General features: G+C 57.3%; 1 long non-coding RNA gene across 1 annotated transcript; it reads right to left on the reverse strand.

Moving 5' to 3' along the window:
- Nucleotides 1-13,794: 13,794 nt before the first annotated feature.
- Nucleotides 13,795-14,877, reverse strand: LOC133263743 (uncharacterized). Its single transcript, XR_009741526.1, has 2 exons — nt 14,621-14,877; nt 13,795-13,972 (listed from the first exon to the last, which is right to left on the reverse strand). It is a non-coding gene; the product is annotated as an uncharacterized LOC133263743 (long non-coding RNA).
- Between the last annotated feature and the right edge of the window lie 508 nt (nt 14,878-15,385).

Here is a 15,385-nt window from a genome sequence, read left to right on the forward strand (position 1 = left end):
CCTGAAGCAAAAAGCAGACAACGGTTGAAGCGTGACAGCTGAGAGATGGCGATCTTGGCAATCCCTTACCCCTCAGGACTGCCAGAGGAAGTGTCCTGATCAAGAGCAAATCTCATGGCATTTATTTTCAGCAAGTGTCCCTGAAATGGGGAAGGCCCCCGAGAAGCTCTCTCGGAAGCCAGGCTTTTACTCCTGGGACAGAAACCTCTGTGACTATGCCATAACCAGCTGGAAGGAAGTCTCCATCCACACACCTCTCCCCACGCAGCAGAGTAACAGAAGGTCCCTCACGTTATGCTCAGGCAGCAGGTACTAGCTGCCAGCCAAAGGAAGGATGCTATTCAAGCAGACCTGCAGCTCAGCCTCCACAGGGGGAATCCTGCACTTTCTTTCCTGTCAAAAGTCAGTGCTGAGGGTTTTGGACATACACAACAGCATTTGAAAACCCAAAGTCATGCAGACACACAATAAGAGAAGTCTTCGGCTGGTATCCAACTACCTCACTCTGCGAGGGTACTGCACATCTGGGAAATACAAGTGGCTAAATGATCCTACCAACATCCCATTTTCCTGTAGTTCAACATCAGCCAGAATCCTCATGGATAAAACAATTCCCACATCACAACTCTAAAAATACATCTGCAGGGCTCCAGAGGGCTTGAAGGTTGCTTCTCCTAGCTAGAACATCCCTGCTGGGCTGGAGGGAAAGCTTTACAGCAGCTCATTAAACCACAACTCCATCTGCTGCACAGTTCTGCCAAGGTTTGTTTGATTTGGGAAACTTCCTTCCACACACCATACAGATTGATTCCCAAAGGAAACAAAAGAAAAACTAAGGATGTGCCTGTCTCCGCCCAAAAGGCACTCCCTCACAGTTGAACATTGGGCCATACAGTCACACTTTTACGCCTTTCTTCCCTGCTAGGGCAATCACAACTAATATCCAGGTAAATGCGATTTAAGCAGGGACCCAAAGCCCCACTTGCCAAAAGCACAGGCCAGAAAGTATGGAGGAATTCCGCACTTCACCCTCTGAAGGGGGACACAGCCCAGTTCCATGCACACAACCACACCAACTGCTTTGCCAGCAAAGCCTTGTGCTTCACACCTAGGCTTCTCCTGCGTGTTCGTTCACAGCAGATGAGACATAACAGTTCTCTTCCCTTAAAACCTACCAACCCATCCTTGTTTGGCCACTGCTGATGGCTCACAGGGACCAGCCCAACTGAGCTGGGGCACACTGAGCCCTACACAGGGAGCACAGATCCAGCCCCACGCTGCCACCAGACACTGGCAAAGGCTCTGACAGTGGCAAAGAGGAACATCATTTCCTTGGGCAAAAGCTTCACTGCATTATTACAAGAAAACGGTTTTCACAAGTACATTGAAAAAAATCCAAATGGTTGGGAACACATGTTAGCACTCCATGCAACACAGAAACAGTTTCATGACATGTTATAGCATCCAGCTCCTTCTGTAGAGCTGAGAGAATGCTACTTCTGTTCTCTTAGTGCCACTCTCTTCTGTTGAGAGAGCTTTTTGGAAAGATTGCATCTCATCTGCACATCCACAGCACCTACCAAAATGCAGTCCCTATCTCATGCCAAGCCTCTGCAACCCAACAGCAAGAGAGGGACGTCAGAAGAGCACCTCTGACACACAAACAAGGACAGGTGAAGACTGGGCCTGCTTTGGCAGCACAAGTAGCAGCAAAGGCAGCAAAACTGTGGCTCACCTTGTAACAGGAAAGAAAAAGCAGCTCCCACTCTCCAAAGCTGCTCTTCACACAGAGCAGGGGGACACTGGACAAGGTGAGTCCAAACTGCACTGACCACTGCAAGCAAGAACCTGGAGAGCTGCTGCAGCTGCAGGCCCAGCCTGCGGGGCTTGTCCCACAGAACACCAGTGCAGCCAAACACAAGGTCCAGCCTGAGCTTACCTTTAAAGTAACTTTGCTTTCTTCCGCCCTTATTTAGCAGGGACTCCCAAGTCCTACCCAGAAAAGGCAAGCCTCAAGAGCTCTTGTAATGTTATTTATGAATTATAATCCTTTTCAATGGACAAGATTTAGAGAAGAAAGAATTGAAGGAAAGGGACAAGTGTCCCTCTGACAAATCCACATTTAATGAAGTTTTTCTTCCGAGCCACAGCAGCAGAGGTCAAAGCCCAGCCCAGCCCAGCCAAATGAGCTGCTGCAGGTGAAAGCACAGTGCTCCTACAGGAATCTTTCACACCTTAAAAGTTCCAGGAAGTTTTTGGAGAGCTCTAAACCCCTGTATCAATTTTAGTTGGTTTTAAATCTGACAGTTAAGTACCCCAGCCTCATGCAGGTAGCTGAAAATAGAGCTAACAATTCTTGGGGACTCCAACAAGTTTCTGCCTGCAACTCAAAATTGCAGACAACCCTTTTTCTGTAAGCCTTATACCTTAAGCACCTTGTATCTTAACACTCACTGCCTCATTTCAAATAGGACTTCACCAGAAGTTCCTTCATCCAGTGTCAGCATGGTTTGGTCTTCCACAGCCCTCACATGCTCACAAAGGAGGTGATGGACACTCCCAGGGCCATTGAATGCCTTTTCAGGGGAGAGTGCCAAAGGGGATGAGGAAACATCCCCCCTGGCAAATGCACACAGAAGAAAACAAACTTCTTGACCATACATTGTTTCCTGTAAACCCCATCTCAGCCTTGCTCTCTGTCTCTCTCACACACACACCCCCCTTTTTCTTTACATTGCAAATGTGACTCTCAGCATCATTACATTTTCCTTTGGGAAACCAAGAACATTAATCTCAAAACTGTGTCCAGAGAACATGCCCATTTGATTGCTTCCCAGCCCAGCAACAGAAAATTAGAGTATTATCATCACTATTACTCACGCCTGCAGTTTAGAAATACAAAGGTTAATAAAGCCATTTCATTCCCTGGAAACAAGTCTAGATTGAGCTGTCTTTCCAGTCGACAAGGGGGCCTCCAGTCTCTAGGGGGCCTCCAAGGATGCTGGAGGGGGACTCTTCACTAGGGACTGAAGTGATAGGACAAGGGGTAACCGCTTAAAACTTAAACAGGGGAAGTTGAGATTGGACAGAAAGAAGAAGTTCCTTACTTTTGCACAGATCCAACACGTGCAAATCTCTCGAGCTACAAAGCTCCGTGGCAAGGGCCAAATCACCTCCAAGGGCTTGCTGCTGAGCACAACCCTTGCTCGTACACATGAGCTGCCACTCTGATTACAAGAGCTCTGACCCAGTTTCAAGGCCACACCGAAACCTCGATTCAGGTCACAACCTTGACGGGAAGCCCCTCACCAGCAACACTGAACCTCCCAAAGAGCAGAGCTGGGAGCGCTGCGGCTCTGCGGCAGCCCCAGCGAACCCCTCCAGGGGCGCTCCGGGAACCTGCAGCACCCCGGGAACCCCGCTCCGCCCCCCCTCCCCGGGCAAGCCCCGCAATTCCCCATGGAACACCCCCACCTCCCCCGGGCCTCACCGCCCATGCAGCCGCCCCCCCGCCCCTCACCCCAGGGCCTCCCCTACCCCTGCCCCTCCCCACGCACCACTGACTCCTGCTCGGAGCTCGCCCGACCCACGGAACCACGGCACATCCTCACACAAACCTCTCGTCCCCTTGCCCCGAAACCACCTCACGCCTCTGACCCCGCACCCGGCCAGCACCCACCACAACATCCTCCCCGCTGCACTTACCTTCCACACACCCCCGAGCTCCTGCACGGCCAACCCCGGCTCCGCCGTTCCCGCACCGACACGGCCCCGCTCCCTCGCACCGACACGGCCCCGCTCCCTCGCACCGACACGGCCCCGCTCCCTCGCACCGACACGGCCCCGCTCCCTCGCACCGACACCCGCCCCCCTCCGCTCCGGCCACAGCGCAACCCCCGCTCCCGCGGCCCGCACCGCCGGAGAGCTCCCGCCTCGCTCGGCCCAGGGAATGCCGACCCCGGCCGCCGCGCGCTCTTTCCCTCCGGAGGGACTTTGCCAAGCGAACGGGAGGCGGGCAATGCGCAGGGACGGACACGGAGGAGTCAGCCAATGACAGCACAGCGCTCGGCGCTCCGGGCCAATGGACAAACAGCGCGGGGCGACTCGGAGCGCAGCTGCCCGCCCACCCGCCCACTTGTGTGGCAGCCGCGGCCGCGGCCATTTTAGCCCGCACGGCCGGGATCCGCCTGCTTGAGGGGACCGTGGTGCGAGCGCGGCGCGGCGGGAAGCGCTTCGGGATCGCCGCTCCCAAGTCGCAGCCAAGCCCTGGGGAGGCGCAGCGGGAGGGAGGGAGGGGGAGGGACGGCGCTGCCAGGGCCGGGTGGGGCTCCGGTCTGTGCTGGGAGGCCCGTGGGGGATCCGGTGTGAAGACGTGGCTGTGGCGGGGGCAGCGCCGTGTGTGGAGCGGTTGTGGAGCCGAGGCAAGGCCCGAGGCGGGGGGAGACGGTGGGAGGCGGGCCCGGACTGACGGGGCCAAGAAACCGTGCTGGGAGGCAGCGCCCGAGATGGAATCCAATTCTTCCTCCTGGAGCAGTTGTACAGGCAAGGCTGGATGAATGGCTGTGCATCTCTGTGCTCGGTACGCTCTGGTTTTGGTAGTGTTGTTCTGCTGCAAGTCTTCTTGTTAGGCTGTTGTTGCTCTCTTGTTGCTGCTCTCTTCTACCGCAGTTGTCATCTTGGGGTTTTTACTACCGTTTTAGTATCGCTTTGCTGCGAAGGTGCAATCTTCCCTCGCTCACCTTCCCACTTTTTATGTCCCCCACGTCAAATAAACAGTCTGTGTTCACATCTGCCTTCCCCGTGTTTAGTTCCTGGGCCACAGAGCAGGGTGCAGCCTTGTTCCCCTGCGGTGCTGTGGAACAGCAGGACAGGGTGGGTCCGACCAGGGCCCTGTGAGGAGCAGCGGCTCCCGCCCGGGATCCCTGGCTGCTGCCCTGAGCTGCCCCAACCCGGGCCCTGGGGAGGGGAGGGGAGGGGAGCAGCTCCTCTGCCTGGAGCCACGCTCAGGCTGCTGCGGTGACTCAAGGCTGTTGCCCTGAGCTCTGCTGTTTGGCAAAGACGGCAAAGAAACACAGCCGGGATGCTTGTGGGAGTCCTTGGCGTGTTGTGTCTCGTCCTGCTCCCAGGGCAGGGGGCCGACCCTAACTGGCTCTCTCCTGCTTGCACAGGAAACGGGAGGTGTGACGATGGAGCTGTGCGGCAGTGACAGCGACCAGGGCTGTGCAGATGGAGGAAGGTGAGTGCAGGTGGGCCCCAGCTCTGTGCCAGGGTTGGGTGGGCCACTGGTGCGGGCCAGCTGCGGGACACGAGGTAGCTCAGGTCTGCAGGTGGGATGAGCTTGAGGTGTCCCCTGGAAACTAGGAACGTGCTGGTGCTGAGGCAGTGGCGTTTTCTCCCGTGTGCCCATTGTGGCTAGGGTCCTGTGGCACAGTGCGAGATGTGGCCACGTCTGGTGGTTTGTGTGGTCTGTGGTTTGGGTGGGCAGCGGGCAAGGAGCGTCTGTGGAGGTGGGACGGGGCCGCTGGCCCGTGGAGCCCCAGCAGGCTCTTGTGACAGCTTCCCCGTGGATCTCTTGTGGCCAGCTGCTGCCCCAGGGCATCGCAGCCTTGTCCGCGGCTGAAGGCCGTGTCCCTGCCTCTGGCCTCCAAAATGGGGATCCAGAGAGGAGTGAGAAGGGACAACCCGCTTGGTATAGGCCAAACACCCCTGCTGGGAGCTGCTCTTGACTTGTCTCCTCCTGTAGCTGTCGAGAGGGCTGAGGAGAAGCGGCAGCAGACCCCGAGCCCACCACCATCGCAGGGAAACGGAAGGCCACGCAGGAGGAGCATCTGCCTGCTGGTGCCCTGGGGTAATGAACCACTGGTGCTGGTACGTCGCTGTCTCGCAGCCTCTTTTGCCGTCGTCTGGGGACGGAATGTGCCCGGTGCAATCCCTGCAGGGCTGGGGGCAGGCTGACCTGCCTGCCTTGGGGCAGGAGGTCTCATCCTCAGCTGAGTGGGAAGTGACGCTCTCCCCTGGCCCAGTGTGTGGTGGGCTGTGTGTGACTGTGCTGCCCGCTGCCAGAGCAGGTACTGGCTGGGCGAGGGTGCTGTGCCCTCAGTGCCAAGCTGGGGACCAAAACGAATGGTGACCAGAGCTCTGCGGTGGCTGTGGCAGAACCGCGGCATCTCGGCTCTGGCGCCAGCCTGCTTCGACACCTCCTTTAGAGCAGCTCTGCCGGCTTCCCTGAGAAGGAACTAAGCTACTGCTCTCTTGGCAGCCCCCTGGGCCTGATCCCGGCTACCCCATCATGGCAGAGATCACAGAGGAGGAGAGGAAGGCAGCGCAGCAGCGGTTGCGTCGACTCCCGGGGCATAAGGCAGGTAAGGGCAGAGTGGGAATGTGAAGGGCACGGCAAGGAGGAGACGGCCATGGCACGGGCTGGCAGGGCAGTGGGGTGTCCGTGCAGCGCAGGCTGAGGAACCTCCTGGGCCAGTGCTGCCTGGTCCTCGGGTCTGAAACTCCTAGGACCCTAGGATCCAGGACCCAGGGAACGCACAAGGGGCTAAAGGCACGGATCCATCTTTCCCATGATAAGTAACGGCCAGTGCTGCTGGCCCCCCCACCTGTGGGGCTCTGGTCCAGAGCAGCCCCGAGGCAGGACCAGAGTGATGGGGTCAGGCTCCTTCTCTGCTGCCAGCAAGAAACCGTGCTGGGTGGCAGCGCCCAGGGTGGCATGGGGTGAACCAAACTCTTCCTACTGGAAGAGTTCCACCCCCAATGCTGGATGGACGTCTCTGCATCTCTGCAGCCTCTCCTTCCTGGCTTTATTTTGCTGTTTTTCCTAAGGTTCAAACCTTTGTTCCAGCCCTGGCACTCCCTCCGCTCCCTTCTCTTCCCCTCTCTGCTGGTGCCCCTCCCCATGTTTGAGTGCTCTGGAGCCAGCTGGGGAGTCCAGAGGGGATGGGGATCCTCCCCAAATCCAAATTGTTTTCCATCTGTGGCCCATCCCCACCCGTTTGGGGTTTACCAACTCCCAGGAGCTGCGGTGCTGTATCCCCTGGGGCCGTTCAGTGGGAGAGGGGCAGAGGCTGCCAGAGCCAGAGGTCATATGGGAGCTGCCCCCCCCCCGCCCGCAGGGTCCCCACCACCCGCAGGAGGGCTTTGCTGCCGGCTCCTTTACTCTCTGAGCTGTGTGAGTGTGTGTGTCTGTGGAGTCTAAATTACAGAAACCCCACAAACATTTAAATGTTCTTTAATGGAATACCACTTTGGTTTTCTATCTGAGCTCTTACAGCAGCTCCCTGCTCCTGAATTGTGATGCATGTGGATGTGACTAAACCTGTCCTGTTTGGTTTTTGTTCTTCCCCAGGGAGGAGGTCCACGCCAACGCCAAGTGGCTTTTTGGGCCATCAGCGGCAAAACGTCACTGGCTGTGATGCTCGAAGGTGACACCAGCAGTGGCCAAAGGAGCCGGGCCAGCAGCAGGGCCACTCGCTGACCCTGCTGGATCAGAAGGCTCCACTTACCACCCAGAAACCTTCCCCTAGCTCTTATTAAACACTTGAACATCCCAGGAAGCGTCTGGCGTTGTTGCCCAAGTTTCCAGGTGAGGACGAAGCAGTGGCAAATACGGTGCAGAGCCCATGGCGACGTCCCCCCCCAGCCACGCCCTGTGACGTCCCCCCCAGCCACGCCCTGTGACGTCCCCCGCAGCCACGCCCTGTGACGTTGCTGCTGGCAGTGCTTCTATTCCACCCAGTGACTTCCACAGGGCACTTGCTGTGGGAGACGACTCTGAGGAGGTCTCAGAGGAGCCCGTGCAGCAGCATCACTCAGCGCCCGAGAGGAAGGTCTTTCTGGACTGCCAGTGCCAGCAGCACCCAGGGTGCACCAGCCCTGTGCTATGGAGCCACAGTATGTGGGGGGCTTCCCGGCCTCTGCCTGGGCGTCCATTTTCCAGAAGCACCCTCAGCTGCTGCTCTTGCTGAACGCCTGGGTGTCTCGGGAGATGAAGCAGTTCTTTGGCGTGAAGAGCTTTAAGGCGTTCATGCTGACACGCATGATCCTGGAGGTGCTGCCCGTCTACGGCCTGGACGAAGGCATCCTGGTTGCGGTGCTGCGCCCCGAGCTGCAGAGCCACGCTTCCAGGTTTGTGCGAAGGCTCCTTGAGGCCACAGAGAAGGAGTGCGTAGACAAAGCGATGAAACTCATGATCCGCCAGGAGAAGGGGCACGGGGCCAGCGACTGCTGGTCTGAGTTCAGCTGGTGTCAGGAGGGCAGCCCTGTGGCCAGCACCAGCTGGACGGCCTGCCAGGAGCTATGCAAGGGAGAGCTCGTGGTGAGAAGCAGCTCCTCTGGCAGCCAGCACAGAGGCGAGTGGATCAGCACGACCAGAGTGACCCGCTCTGACCGCCCCGGGGGCTGGGAGCAGAACCCCGAGCCCAGCCCCAGCCCCGCTGCCTGCACGCTGGGGACCCCTGTGCCCGGAGCAGCCCCCTCCAGCAGCGCGGACGCAGACGCGCTCCCGAGCACCTCGACCGCTGCCGTGCAGGGGGGTCCTGCCTGCGTCCCCGCTCCCACCCCAGCGCAGCAGGAAGATGCGCAGCAGGAGCCAGGGCAGGCTGTGCCCGGGGCCTCTGCTCCCCTCCGGGGCAGGGCCCGCTCCAAGCGCAGGCGCCACCGCACTCGCAAGAGGAAGACCAGCAGCTCTCAAGACTCCGCTGCACCCGCCAAGAAGCTGCCCCGCCAGTGATGCTCGGAGCCGACACCAGCAGTGGCCGAAGGAGCCGGGCCAGCAGCAGGGCCACTCGCTGACCCTGCGCGACCAGGGGGCTCCATTTTTCACCCGCAAACCTTCCTCGAGCTCTTATTAAACACTTGAACATCACAGAAAGCGTCTGGCGTTGCTGTCCAAGTTTCCAGCTGAGGATGAAGCATCCTCCTACCCTACACACACACACACCCCCCCCCCCCCCATACTTCATCCTTCCTGAGGGTGCTTCAACACAGGGCCTTCCCTTGGAGCCATTTCTGATGGTTTGGGGGCAGCAGAGTCCGGAGGAAGGCGGGATGCTCACTGCCCTGTAAAGCGCAGCTGCAGGCTGCACAAGGGGTTTAATTTCCCATCCTAGTGAACCATGTCCATAGTCCTCTCCTCGGGGTGTGCTGGCCACGGTGGGATTGGTACAGCTGAAGAGCTGACAATGCCATGTCCCAGTTCCTTCCTTCACTGGGAGGAGGGCGTCTCGCTGGCCGGTGCACGGCGCCTGGCGCCCACAAAGCTTTTCATTTTCATTCTTTATTTTAAATTCTCATTTTGTTTATTTATTCATTTATTTTTCCTTACGAAGCTCAGCTGCTGTCTGAGACAAGGGCAAGGGCTCAGCAGCATGGCCTCGGTGGCCTGCAGGGGGAGATGGTGCAGGGCGGGGGACCGCATCCAGTCCCGCGTTCGTCATCACTCAGCACAGGCAGCCAATCTCCTAGGAAACCATGGGAAGGACTCGGTGCAATTACAAACCCCCAGTTTTCCCCATTTTCCACCCTCCCCCCAGACCTGGGAATCAGCCTTAAAAAGAAATCGCACTGTAAAAACCCAGCTTTGGTGAATTGGTTGGAGGGGAGCAGTTCCTGGCCCTGTGATTTTGTGTGATTCCTGCTTGGGAGGGGAAAGAAAAGGCGAAGCAGGTGTGAAGGAAAGAGGCAAATCCCCAGTGCTGCTGGTTCAGCCCCTGCCCTTCCCGTGGTGACCAGTGCATCTCTATGGAGAGCTGGAATGGCACATTCTGCCTAGTTGAAACCAGACATTTTTCCATTGTTGGTTTGTGGAGGGAAATGTGGAGTGAAATTTTGCCCATAGTGAGAGGGCTGAAGTAACCACCTCAAACATCAGCCCAGCCCCAGGTATGTGCAGGCCTCCCAGCTTGCTCAGCACTGCCTTGGAGCCTCTGCTTGTGTTATTTGCTTTCACTGTCTCCCGACCTCCAGTAAAAACCCCAGGAATGACATGCCACAAAGGCAGGATGTTTTCCAGGAGGTATTTTGTATCAGGGAAAAACCCATTGGAGTGTCAGAGCGGGTGTCACGGTGTTCCCCCTTCAGTGGATATTAACGTCTTGTCCTGCCTTTGAAAGGGATTGGAATATAGTTTTAACAAAATTAATAATTGCCCAGTATAGGTCTGGATTCATATACAGAGGCTCCTAAGTGTGCTGCTGCTGGCTGGGGGAAGGATGCCAGGGAGTGTGGAAATGTCATGGAATTCTTGCTCAAATCCAGCCGGCAATCACTCCAGAAATTTCCCAGTTGGGGCAGTGCATTTAGGAAACCCCATTCCCAGCTTAATTATAGACAGAGCCATGGAAGGAAGGGCGATCTCATCACACAGGCTTTACAGCTGCCACTGTAACTATTGCCTGACACTGGGAATCCTATTCCTCGTAGCCATCTGTAGTGGGAGCAGAGCTGGGAAACAGGGCAAGTGCCCTGTGCCTCCATCGCCTCCCAACAGAAAAGCCTTGTCTGTATGGACCATTCCTCTTTGTATCCCCTAGCCATAACCTCTGCCTTCCTCAGAATCCTGTGCTGGTCAGGAATGTCCAGGATGTCTGCATCCACGGCACCAGCTGGGCTCTGCAGAGCCAGGACTGCTGTGACTCTGTGTAAATCCACGTCATCCCCTGCATCCCAGTGGGATGTATGGCATGGCTGGTGCTTCCCTGACACCTTCAGTGGCTGCGTGTATGCTCTGAGAAGCCAAACTCTGGTGGTAACCACGCTCCTTACGCCACCTCATGGTGCACAGGGCAGCGCGTACAGGAGACACAGCCGAGGGTGCATCGTTGCAGCAAGGGTGGAAACCCTGGAGCTCCGTCCCTGACTGTTGCAGACATGAAGATTGATGTTTCAGTGCTTTTTGGATCCAGCCCTTGGGGAGCAGGATTGGCCTGCAGCTGCTGCGAGTCCTGGCCTAATAAACCCCTAAGCCTGGCCTCTGAAAGGTCGCCCGGCGTGTAACATTTAGAAGAACCTCAAAATGTTATTTCAAGGAGTATTTTTATTTTTTTCTCCACGGGAAAAGCAAATATCTAAGCTACCATGACAAAAAATGCCCCCTTCCTGACTCTCCCCTGTGCATGGGGATTCATGAACGGTGGGGATGCAGTGGGAAGAAGCACGGGAGCAGAATGGCAATGGCAATGGCACTGTCGCCTTTCGCTCATTAATGTCCCAGAGCCAGGGAGGATGCTGGAGCCACACGTGGGGCAGCTGCCCATAACCTTGGCACGCTTTATGAAGGTGAGAGCTGTTGACAGAAGAGATTCACACCTCCTTGTGTGGCATTACCCTCTCCATTTAGGGTGGTTAACCCTGAATTCTCTCTCCTTAGACTCACGGTTCCTCTCTTGGGAGCAACCCAAGGGGCACAGAGTGTGCAGCTGCAGGTGAGCTCAAGGGGTCACAATAAGATTCCCAAAATAGTGTTAAATGCACATGCCAAGGGCTGGCTCCTGCATCCGTCACCACTCATAACTCACTTCTGAGATAAGAGGTGCTTGACCTGAGTGACGATGGAACAGTCGACTGCAAGCCCTGCGCATTTTCCTCCATCCTTCAAGCTAGAATTGCCACTGACAATGCTTGCACCCGTGGTTAGCCTGCCCTCGGGCTCCACTAGCATGCGTTATCCATCGCCAGAGCTGGAGCCTCTAGGCCAGTCACCAGCATGCAGGCTGCTCTCTGTCTTTCCAGCAAAGAGATTTTTTTCCCCAACTCTAAAGAGCAAAGTGGAGACAAAAGAAATGGGTAACTCCTGCTTCTCTGTTAATACTCCTGCTTCCCTTCTCTTACATCTCCTTCTCGACAGGCTGGAGAAACAGGCTGACAAGAACTGCAAAGGTTCAAGAAGAGCAAGTGCAAGGAGCCTAACCTGCGAACAAAAAGCTTCACGAACCGGGAAATGTTGGGTAATAACTGTTTGGAAAGCAGCTTTGCAGAATAGGGTGTGAGGGTCCTGGTGGACACAAAATTGAAAGGAAGATGGCAATATGGCCTTGCTACCAAGAAGTGAAATGGTATACTGGGTTGAATATACCAAACCCAGTGCCCTCACAAGAGGAAGCGCAGGAGATCCAAGAACTCCTCTGCACCCGCCAAGAAGCTGCTCTGCCAGTGATGCTCGAAAGCGACACCAGCAGTGGCCAAAGGAGCCGGGCCAGCAGCAGGGCCACTCGCTGACCCTGTGGGATCAGAAGGCTCCACTTATCACCCAGAAACCTTCCTCTAGCTCTTATTAAACACTTGAACATCCCAGGAAGCGTCTGGCGTTGTTGTCCAAGTTTCCAGGTGAGTGCGAAGCAGTGGCAAATACGGTGCAGAGCCCATGGCGACAGCCCCCAGCCACGCCCTGTGACGTCCCCCAGCCACGCCCTGTGACGTTGCTGCTGGCAGTGCTTCTATTCCACCCAGTGACTTCCACAGGGCACTTGCTGTGGGAGACGACTCTGAGGAGGTCTCAGAGGAGCCCGTGCAGCAGCATCACTCAGCGCCCGAGAGGAAGGCCTTTCTGGACTGCCAGTGCCAGCAGCACCCGGGGTGCACCAGCCCTGTGCTATGGAGCCACAGTATGTGGGGGGCTTCCCAGCCTCTGCCTGGGCGTCCATTTTCCAGAAGCACCCTCAGCTGCTGCTCTTGCTGAACGCCTGGGTGTCTCGGGAGATGAAGCAGTTCTTTGGCGTGCAGAGCTTTAAGGCGTTCATGCTGACACGCATGATCCTGGAGGCGCTGCCCGTCTACGGCCTGGACGAAGGCATCCTGGTTGCGGTGCTGCGCCCCGAGCTGCAGAGCCACGCGTCCAGGTTTGTGCGAAGGCTCCTTGAGGCCACAGAGAAGGAGTGCGTGGACAAAGCGATGAAACTCATGATCCGCCAGGAGAAGGGGCACGGGGCCAGCGACTGCTGGTCTGAGTTCAGCTGGTGGCAGGAGGGCAGCCCTGTGGCCAGCACCAGCTGGACAGCCTGCCAGGAGCAATGCAAGGGCAAGCTCGTGGTGAGAAGCAGCTCCTCTGGCAGCCAGCACAGAGGCGAGTGGATCAGCACGACCAGAGTGACCCGCTCTGACCGCCCCGGGGGCTGGGAGCAGAACCCCGAGCCCAGCCCCAGCCCCGCTGCCTGCACACTGGGGACCCCTGTGCCCGGAGCAGCCCCCTCCAGCAGCGCGGACGCAGACGCGCTCCCAAGCACCTCGACCGCTGCCGTGCAGGGGGGTCCTGCCTGCGTCCCCGCTCCCACCCCAGCGCAGCAGGAAGATGCGCAGCAGGAGCCAGGGCAGGCTGTGCCCGGGGCCTCTGCTCCCCTCCAGGGCAGGGCCCGCTCCAAGCGCAGGCCCCATCGCGCTCGCAAGAGGAAGACCAGCAGCTCTCAAGACTCCGCTGCACCCGCCAAGAAGCTGCCCCGCCAGTGATGCTCGGAGCCGACACCAGCAGTGGCCGAAGGAGCCGGGCCAGCAGCAGGGCCACTCGCTGACCCTGCGCGACCAGGGGGCTCCATTTTTCACCCGCAAACCTTCCTCGAGCTCTTATTAAACACTTGAACATCACAGAAAGCGTCTGGCATTGCTGTGGGGTGCAGGGACCACTGAGAGCAGGGCTGCAGCCGAGCTGCCACAGCAAAGCCTTGGGAGAGGGCTGCCCTTCAGTAGGACTGAAACTCCTCTGTCCTGCAGTGGCCTTGCCCTGCCCCACCAGAGCTCACCCCCTGCTGGGTGCGTACTTCAAAGCCACCATGGAAAGACCCCCGGTGTCAGACACAGCGCTTTGCATAGAGCTCTTTGCTGATCAGACGGAAGCACGGCCGGTAACAGCCTGGCTGGCCGGCGCTGCTGCTGCCTGTGCTCCTGGAGGAGGCTTTTGCTGGACATCGATCTTGGGAGCCTCTGTGCCTCAGAGGCTTTCCTGGATCCCGCCGTTGGGCACCGGATCTGCTCCCCAGAGCTGAGGAACTGAATAGAAAGCTCTGTAGCCCTGCGTGCAGAGAGAGGTGCAGAGCAACACTACAGGCCTGCTCGGGACACACGTGGTGAGATCTGCGTCTGGCTGGAGAGATCAGATCCATGGTGCCTGGGATGTGACCCCAGCCTGCAGCGCTCCACACCATGAGAGCTGTCAGGAGAAGCCCCCCTTGGCCCAGGTGTTGGAGGAAGTCAAAGCAAGAAAGGGCAGTGCTGGGCAAGGGCTATGCTTGGAGATCCTTACACGAGGGACTCCTCCTCACCACCCCAGAAACGGGCTGTTCCGCTACTTTCCTGAGGAGGCGGGTCGCTGCTCCTCGCAAAGCCCACTGGGTCCCTGGGGAAAGTCTCCTACCACAATGAGGAGAAAGTCCCACATCTTGACCGAGACCTTCCTGCCTCTCCCCTCTCCCAGTCATGCTCACCCTATGGTCCCACTCAACCCCACAGTGCTGACTGTGCCTGGGGCTGCAGAGAGGCACCAGGCAGTGGGGACTGAGCCGGGACATGAGAAAGGAAAGGATGCTATCCTTGTCCAGGCCCATGGCTCTGGGATTTGCTTCCCCCACCCCCGGCTGGGCCATCAGCCCCCAGCTGGCCCAGGTCTGTCCTGAAGCTGGTCCACACTCACCTTTGCACATATGAGTACTGCGAAGGGCAAAGCCTCAGCTTGTGCTCTGGGCTCTCCTCATCCTCTCCTGGTGTCTCGCCACCACGTGGGAATGCCACGAATGCAGGACCCTGCACGCAGAGGTAAGAACAGGAGATGTCGCTGGGCAATGGGAAGGTGCCTCGAGCTGGTACAGTCCCGCAGAGGACAGTCAGCACCCACGCTCCTCTGCCTTAGGGACCTTCCCACCTTGGCTCCCTGGAGGACAGGAATGCTCTTTTCCTGTTTTCCAGCATCTTCTGCTTGTGGGTACTGGCTTCCCCTGTTCAAACACAGCTGTGCGGTCGAACAACAGTTATTATTATTATTGCTCTTTATTATTTCACTGGTTTTCCTCCACTTTGCTTCTGCTTTGAGCAGTGGCAATTTCAGTGCAGGACTGCAAAAACGTGCTGGGAAGGACAGCAGAGAGACAGAAACTCTGCGCTGGGTCATCCCTACAGTAATACTAAAAGCATGGTACCTCTGGGGCTGTTTGGATTCTGCTCTGTCTATGGCCAAGTAGCTGCTTCTTACGTACAACCACCAAACACTTTGGTCACGGAGGTGAATTCCATGATCACAATTGTACTGTATTAAAACTGCTTTACAGAAGTGCCTTGCTGGAAACCGCTTAACTGGCATGGTTCTTCCTGCTTCTCCATTCCCCATCTATGGATGTGAGAAATGAAACAGAGCTTGTAGATCCTGCTGCCAGGGCCGGGTTAGTTCAGTGACACCAACCTG

The sequence above is a fragment of the Pezoporus flaviventris genome, unplaced genomic scaffold, assembly GCF_033815535.1.
Source record: "Pezoporus flaviventris isolate CSIRO_AGI_PZ_B2104156 unplaced genomic scaffold, CSIRO_AGI_Pfla_v1 ptg000452l, whole genome shotgun sequence".
NCBI classification, from domain to species: domain Eukaryota; kingdom Metazoa; phylum Chordata; class Aves; order Psittaciformes; family Psittacidae; genus Pezoporus; species Pezoporus flaviventris.